This window comes from Aulonocara sp. 'chitande type north' Nkhata Bay, linkage group LG20, assembly GCF_057382095.1.
Source record: "Aulonocara sp. 'chitande type north' Nkhata Bay isolate Kocher_YH1m ecotype deep benthic linkage group LG20, A_spYH_male_GT1.1, whole genome shotgun sequence".
NCBI classification, from domain to species: domain Eukaryota; kingdom Metazoa; phylum Chordata; class Actinopteri; order Cichliformes; family Cichlidae; genus Aulonocara; species Aulonocara sp. 'chitande type north' Nkhata Bay.
The window spans coordinates 3,352,817-3,360,169 of record NC_141363.1 but is presented as its reverse complement, the minus strand read 5'-3'; the positions used below and the strand labels follow the sequence as shown (position 1 = coordinate 3,360,169).

The following is a 7,353-nucleotide window of genomic DNA, read 5'->3' as shown; positions in this document are numbered from 1 at the left end:
CAGGAGAAAAAACAGACTGTGTGTTTAAGAACAACGAAAAATATATATCAGTGAGAGAAGAGCATTAGACAGGGATACTTATAGAAGGGGATCAAAGGGTTAACATTAGATATTCTACTAGGTTAGATTTGCTTGATGCTGGGTAGCCTGCAGATGCTCCTGTGCGGCGCTACATTTCATATCCCTGAACATGTGGCAGATTGTATGTATGTCACTACTCCCCCCCTGTGGCTAATCCGTGAAACCGCAGAGCCACAAGTGACAAAATTATGTAAGGAATCCACTCTTGATTCCCCTGAACTGAATTTTTGCAGAGTTTTTGTTTTATTCTTGTGCAAATTCCCATCAACATATACATTCATGCAAACTTCTCTCTCTTTCTCGGATTATTAAATTATAATTACACTACATTCAATCTCGAGTTGTTTTGAAATCACCAACCGTGATAATAAAATAGGATGTGAAACACCGACGCTGTCAAAAAACCATAATGACTTTCAATTACTGCAAATTCAAAACCAGAAAAAGCAAAACAGAAGCTGAGCTTTTTCAACACATCGACGACCCCTGCTGGCTTCACTTGGCAAGACTTTCACGCGTGTGCTTAAAAGCCATCAATACAAATTACATTAGAAAGGACTCAACCTTATAATGATGCTGGAATAATTCATACAGCTATTTTAAAAATATGTAAAAATTTAAATCTACAGTATGTAATAAACATGTGATGCAAGAGTGAACTGTTACATTCATGTTAACGATTTCTAGTGTGCAGATGCATCAGATCCTGAAGGCATATGTATATATTTACATATTTTTGTCATACAGATAATAGCTAGAATGGCTTGTGCATGTTTCTGTATACAGGGTCTGTATAAACACTGTATAATCTGTATCGTTATTGCATTTACTTGTAAGTACAGTACATAAGATAAAGGCTATAACTATTAATGCCATCATCATGAGGTAAAAATGTTAGGGATGTTAATAAAATATAAATTGTTAAAGCAGAATTATAGTAAAATGGATTTACATTCTGAACTAAGACAGTAATGAATCAGTGCCCATATTTACAAAATGTGAATGTGCATAGAATAGTAATACTTAGATAGATTTACAAGTGCATATTGCTGCATGCACAAGATTTCTATGAATGCATGCACACATATGGAAGGTGTTAAGGTTCAAAATATTGGGGATGGAGACAAGAGAAAAACCACAATAACAACACTGGTCCGGTCGGGTTGAGTCAAACGATGATTTAATGATCACACACGTGGGAGATGGACACTGATGCAGACAGCCTCAAAATCTCAAAATGGTGGAGCATTGCTCAAACTTTTATAGCCTCTGGTGCCTCCACCTTATCATACAAAGCCTAAACATTCACATGCTTTCTCTCACACAGCGCCTAAGCTACGACCTTGGCTCCCTGTTTATCTGCTCCTGCTGAAATGGGGCAGAAAACTCCAGCACACTCTGTTCTCTTCTACTCAGACAAATTAGATTTCTTATAACTCAGCAGTATAATGCATCATAAAACAATATCATTCATTCACAACAAGTCAGCAGTTTAATGTAATGCAAATCAGTTTAACTAATGCAATAGTTATCAGCTTCTTCTAATTCAGGAGAATAATGCAAACTAAAACTACATAATAATTCACAATCTTTAATTAGGGGTATAACATGGCATAAAATAATATTATAATCTAACAAAGGTTTCTTTTTCATTTGACTATGCAGTGCTGTAAATCCTTGGTACACCACATGCAGCAGCAGCTTGCAGCACCACCTCTAGCAGCAATAACTCAATAACTATTGAGTCTCTCACGTCGTTAGAAGAATTTTGTCCCACTCTTCTTTGTGAATTTGCTTGGGTTCTTTGAGGTTTGTGGCTCTGGACTGCAACCACAGCATTTCAGTGACCTGAGGTCTGGGCTTTGACTCGTCCATTGCAACACTTCTTTTGTTTTTCAGTAGTTCTGTTGTAGATTTGCTGCAAAAGAACAACTGGAGGACTGCAAGGAGACCAGGACTGCAAGGAGACCAGGACTGCAAGGAGACCAGGACTGCAAGGAGACCAGGTGCTGTGTTTGCAAAACAAATTAAAAAGGAATCACTGTCTTGCTACTGTGGGATTATAATATTATCTTATGCCATGTTATACCCCTGATTAAAGATTGTGAAATTATTATGTAGTTTAACTTTGCATTATTCTCCTGAATTAGAAGAAGGTGATAACTATTACATTTGTTAAATTGAAGCGTTAGCATGAAGTGTTTGCGTATTATGTCCAAAAATCTACACACCTTTGGTTTTGTCTTTTGAAAGGACATTGTTCTAGGAGTGTTGTGGTTTCTAGAGAAACTGAAGCAGTTATCTCCTGGCAGCCTGTCTAAACAAGCTGCACTTCTTCAGTCTTCAACTTTAACCTTTAAAATGCTGAGGCCTGCAGAGTCTGGGGTGTAGCTATTGGATTTTGTGTAGTTTCTCTGAGCACCGTAGGGCAGACCTTGGTCTTATTTTGGTGGTATGTCCACTCCAAAGATTGAAGTGTTTGCTACACTGTATTTACAAACACTTGCTGCAGACCAGCAAACTGCCAAAACTTCTGCTGTTTGTGTTGTTGTTAGCCAGAAATGCGGTTATGTGTTGTTTTTGTTGGGAAAATAAATATGCTTTACATTTCAGACTCCTGTTGTTATGACTACCTTGTTTTGCCTACTTGGTCGCTCGACCAGGCTCACAACAAAAAAATTTGACTCCTTCCTAATGTGTGTGTATATATATATATATATATATATATATATATATATATATATATATATATATATATATATATATATAGACAACCTGGGTAAATACAGAATGCAGTTTTTAAATAAAGATTCAATTTAGCTATCCAAACCAAACTAGTCATGTGTGAAAAAGTAAGAGTATTCACTGTGATTAACCACATTTTTGGAAAGGGGAGTTCAGTTTCACTAGCCGTGCCCAAACTTGTGTGAAATGAAGTAGACTAAAAGATCTAAAAAAGCAACACGTCATGCCACGAGCTAAAGAAACAGCAGAGAAACAAAGTCACTGATATCTATCGGTCTGGAAAGGGTTACAAAACCATTAGTAAGGCTTTGGGACTCCAGTGAACCACAGTGAGAGCCATTATCCACTAATGGAAAAAAACAGGGAACTATACTGAACCTTCCCGGGAGTGGCCAGCTCAACAAAATTACTCAAAGAGCACATCCAGAACTTATGCAGGAGATCACAAAGGAACCCTGGCCTCACTTACCTCAGTTCATGATTCAATAATAAGAAAGAGACTGGGCATCCATGGGAGTTTGAGTCATGTTAGCATTTCATAAAGAGAGCAGTCAAACATGGTGGTGGCAGTGTGACGGTCTGGGGCTGCTTTGCTGCTTCAGGATGACTTGCTGTCATTGATGGAAACATGAATTCTGCTCTCTGCCAGAAAATCATGAAAGAGAATCAACGGCCATTAGTTCATGCACTGAAGCTCAATCTCAGTTAGGATATGCAGCAGGACACACCAGCAAGTCCACGTCTGGATGACTAAAACAGCATAATGAAGGTTTTGAACAGACTTGAATCTAATTGAGATGTTTTGGCCTGAGCTTAACAAGGTCGTTCTTGCTTAAAAACCATCCAAATGTGTCTGCATTAAAATTCTAATTTTGGACAGAAGAATGGGCAGTGGTTTGGGTACCTTTTCCCTTAATAAATTAAATCATCATTTAAAAACATTTTGTATTTATGTGGTTATCTTTGTCTAATATTAAAATGTGTTTGATAATATGATACGTGTAAGTGTGACAAATACAAAAAAAAAGGAAATCAAATATTTCACAGTACTGTATGTATAGATTAGCTGGAGTTTGGCCCTACGGCACTTTCTACATAAGGTGTAGAAGTTTAAACAGCCATTAAAGAAAAGCACATATCAAAGAAAAACATTTGAGAGTGCTATAATGTCCTTATTTTCAAAAGTGAACAACTTTCTTTTTAATCTTATGAAACATGAACTGATGAGTGATGATGCACAATGTCCATTTAATGTTTAATGGGATCATTAATCATACATAATTTATGATTTTTAATGGATAGAAACACAGAGCTTATAACCACCACTTCGGTGTTCCAATAGCATAGTGTGTTACCTAAGAATTTATAATTATGCTCTGTTTTTATGTTATATTAGATTAAAAAAATATGGTTTTCTTTCAAAAAACCAAATGTTTTTTTGTTTGTTTTTTTTTAGATGTGGTGAACTTTTATTTCTGTGATCTGTCATTTATCACTCAAAGAAGTTTTTGTAGTTTGTTAATGTTGCTACTTAATCTGCATTGTTGGATTGAGCAAGTGTGCGTTTAATCTTCGTGTTCTGATTTTATTTTTATTTGCTTTTGTAATAACTGGCCAATAACACTTGCTGAAAATGAAGTTAGAAGGTGTCAAATACCTGATTATATTACATTAACTGTTTATTATTGTTATTATGCCTTTGTGTTTATTCTGCATTTGAATGTTTCCCTGCAAAGTTAAACCAGTTTTAACTACTTAACAGCGCCACTGCCGGCTTTGTTCGTCAGTATTAAAACAGTGAACTGAAGCAAGTAGTTAAGCTGTGACGTTTTATGAGCAAAATCCTTACTTAATTTATCTTTAGCTGCCAAACAAAACAGAGAGGCCGATATCTGCTTACTGAAGTTGCGTAAGCTATTTGAAGACATGTTTATTAACTGCATGTCAACATCATTGTTGAGTCATACGTTAGTCACAGAAGATATCTGAATGCGACTGCACCAAGCTCAACAGGAAAACGACAATCTTAATGAGCTCTTATTAGCCTGACGGGGTAAACTTCAAGCCACCGAAGGGTGACTTTACCACGAACACGGAGCTCAAAGAAAGTTCAATCCTTCATGTTGACGAATAGTGCGAGTCTGATAAGTTTCCCTCTGCTTTACCGTTGGGAAGTTATCCCTCTTGAAGGCACTGCCATTTGCAGATATGGTATCATGTGTCTCCTTACTGGAAGTCAGACTGCATTATGTTGCAAAATGACTCAACATTACTCCGCCTACGACTCCTTCTCTGGAAGTTCACCATGCCCACTGCACTCACTTACAGTTTCTGTTTCAGCGCAATGATAAATACCGAGGCAGCAGTATACCCCCCTATCGCGGTCTTCCACAGACACAGTGCAAAATTCACGTAGCCTAAATTCCACGGCAATGACGAGACAGACATGAGTCCCAGACTAAAAAAAACAGAAGAGAAAAAAAGAGCAGTTTTCCTGTTTGGGAACACTTCGCTGTGAATCATACAGCAGCCCTGGTAGCTGTCCAACTGCAAACACACAGTACACACAGGTCATGTGCGAACTTGAAGGCAGGAAATAAAGCGCGCTCCTCTGTTCGTGCGTAACAGGGAAGTGAGTCTAACCTAGTTTCTACGTTGTTAAAAGTTGCTGCGAACGGCTGGCACCGAAAGTTCCGTTTTCTTCTGTTTTATCGACGCGTATTGCTCAGCTTTCCGAATTCAGCTTCAGCATTACATCGAGACACTGAGTGATGGAAGAAGGGCACGTTCTGTAGGACTGTTCGGTGGACTCGTAAGCCCAGCAGAGGGGGAAGAGGCGACGAGCTGCAGCTATTGTTTTTTTCAATGTTTTGAGTTCTCTACTTAGCCGAAGGTAAGCGTCAATGTGCCTTGTTTCATTCTGCTGGTGTTATCTCCGCTCACCACGAAACCGTGTCAGTTCCTAGAATCGCGCGTAATGGATGTGAGTGTTTGTCATGTTTTGCTTGTGTAACAACAGGCAGGATGGACGTCCGTTGGCCTTAAACACAGCCTTACGTCGCAGTTTTGTCACGTTTTATTTCTTTGAACACCAAAATAGTGATTATGATTTTTTAAAATATATTTTTATCTTATAAATAAGTATTTGGTAAATACTTGTCTTTTACGAAACGTGGAAGGGAGTTATGTAATTATCAAGGCAGCATGAATGTTGCCACCTTAGTCCCTCCCTTCATGCCTTGCTGTCCAACTGTTTCATCCTGTACCCTCATTACTCCAAAATGTGTGCCGTTTTTGTGGCACCAACACTTATACTGGATGGAACCAGAAATAATTATAGGCATCAAGTTCATATCATCTAGTGCAGTAATCTTATGACATCTCACAAATATTATAGTTCTAGTAAAACAGCATTTCCATTGCGTGCAAGTGTGCACTTTAAGTCTTTAAAATAACTTTAGAATAACTAAAGATAGTTACTCTGGCAGGGATCCAGTGTTCAGCCTGGCACCGCTGTGAAAACAACACACACCTTGTAGCTGACAAGGATATGTCCTGCAAATGTTCAGAGATAAGGCAGCGCTCCTGGCAGGCAGATGGGCACAATCATGAAAATGATTCACACTATAAACTCGCCATCAGTTAGCAGTCCTAGAAACATGAGAGTCCTCCCCACTACTTCCCACAGTACACGAAAGAAACAAGCGGAAGTCTCTTGGTTTCTCTTTCAAATCAAATAGTTTGATTTGTGTGACTGTTGTGTGTGACTCTACAACCTTTATTTTATTGCACTCACACAAAAGAGTCCAAGCATAAGCTGCAAAGAGGGAGCTGCTTTTGCACATGGAAAAGTGGTTGTTCCCTACATTCTTCTGCATTTTCTTGGCTTTTATGTTTGCGTCTGTCTGAGCTGTACACAACATAATCTGTGTTGGCCTTGGAGGAGAAATCTCTCCTTATTTGTGTCAAAAGCGAGGGCCTTGCTCACTCTACATGTTATACTTCAGCTTTGTGCACAATTTTTTCAGTTGCTGGGGAAGTAATTTTTGGTGATCTCACTTAAAGCACAGGAAACTTTAGCCTTACTTATCAGAAAAAGGATGATTTGGCGTTTAGCTTCAAAAGATACGGTTTGCTTGGTCAGTAGGGGAAGCAAATGCTTTCGTTGTGATGTCCTGGTTGAGTTCGTTGTGAAGTTAGCTGTCAGGCTGAGAAACAAGAAATGCCACATTCAGTATTTAAAACTAGTTTTGATTCTCCTTAGTAGAGTCTAACTGATGTATTGGCCAGCTGATATTGGTCTGCCAGACTGGTATGTATACTGGAACTTTTCTTTTTCAGAACGTAATGTAGAAACAAATCTTGAAAGTAATTTGCCATCATCTAGTTTTTTGTTTTTTTAAAATATCTCTTTATTTGATTTTTTTTGATACACAAAAACAACAAAAACAAAAACAAACAAACAAAAAACCCAAAACAAAAAAACAACAACACAAAAAGCAGTCTGAGACATATAAAACTAATACC

At 38.1% G+C, this 7,353-nt stretch overlaps 1 protein-coding gene across 2 annotated transcripts in view; it reads left to right on the top strand.

The window, feature by feature from the left end:
- The first annotated feature begins 5,373 nt into the window (after positions 1-5,373).
- Positions 5,374-7,353, top strand: part of stat6 (signal transducer and activator of transcription 6, interleukin-4 induced) — a 23,958-nt gene continuing 21,978 nt past the window's right edge. For both annotated transcript variants that reach the window (XM_086278730.1, XM_086278729.1), the window contains exon 1: positions 5,374-5,719. The gene's annotated coding sequence lies outside the window, so the exon portion shown is untranslated. The remainder of the gene's footprint in view (positions 5,720-7,353) is intronic.